This window comes from Microtus ochrogaster, linkage group LG7_11 (genome assembly GCF_000317375.1).
Source record: "Microtus ochrogaster isolate Prairie Vole_2 linkage group LG7_11, MicOch1.0, whole genome shotgun sequence".
NCBI classification, from domain to species: Eukaryota; Metazoa; Chordata; class Mammalia; order Rodentia; family Cricetidae; genus Microtus; species Microtus ochrogaster.
In genome coordinates, this window is record NC_022032.1 from 357,682 (window position 1) to 358,726 (window position 1,045).

Consider the following 1,045-nt stretch of genomic DNA (forward strand, 5'->3'; position numbering starts at 1 on the left):
AGGCCGGAGGTGTCAGGTTCCCTGGAGTTGTTGTGAGTTGCTCTGTGGGTGCTGGGTCCCGGTAATGACTGAACCATCTCTCTGGTTATGCTCCTCCTCTTTTTGAGTCTGGATCTCTCTTTGTAGCCCTGGCTGTCCTGGAACTCTCTAAGCAGACCAGGCTGGCCTCTAACTCACAGTGGTGTACCTGACTCCGCCTCCCAGTGCTGGGGTTAAAGGCCTGCACTACCCTGCCTAGCCTTTTACTTCTGACGCAAGAAAACTTAGATCTTGTAAGTCTTTTCTCAGATAAGTCCAAGTATTCTGGTGGAATATTGCACTGTTTAGTTTTTTATCAACCTGGCACAAGCCAGGATCATCTGGGAAGAGGGAACTTCAATTGAGAAAAGGCCTCTATCAGATTTTTCTGTGGTCAGGTCCATGAGGCATTTTCTGGATTAGTAATGATGGATGTGGGAGGGCCCGGCCCATTATGGGCAGTGCTGTCGATGGACCGGGTCCTGAGTTATATAAAACAGCAAGTTCAGAGACCCATGGAGAGTAAGCCACGAGGAAGCATTCCTCCTTGGTCTCCAATTCAGTTCCTGCCCTGACTTCCTTTCATGATGGATTGTAAACTGTAAACTGAAATACCCCCCTCCCAGTTACTTTTGGTCATGTGTTTCTATGGCAACTAGAGTGGCTACTGAGATTAAAGGTGTGTGTTACCACCATTCGGTCTATAAGGCTGACCAGTGGGACTGTTTTACTCTCTGATCTTCAGGCAAGCTTTATTTACTAAAATACAAATGAAATGCCACTACAGTGGTGTTTATCACAGCGATAGAAACCCAAGTTGGCACTGAGAGAAACAATTAATAAATGGAACCTCCTGAAACTGAAAAACTTCTGTAAAGCAAAGGACACGGTCAACAAGACAAAACAACAGCATACAGAATGGGAAAAGATCTTCACTAACCCCACATCAGACAGAGGTCTGATCTCCAAAATATATAAAGAACTCAAAAAATTGGACACTAAAAGATCACATAATCCAATAAAAAAA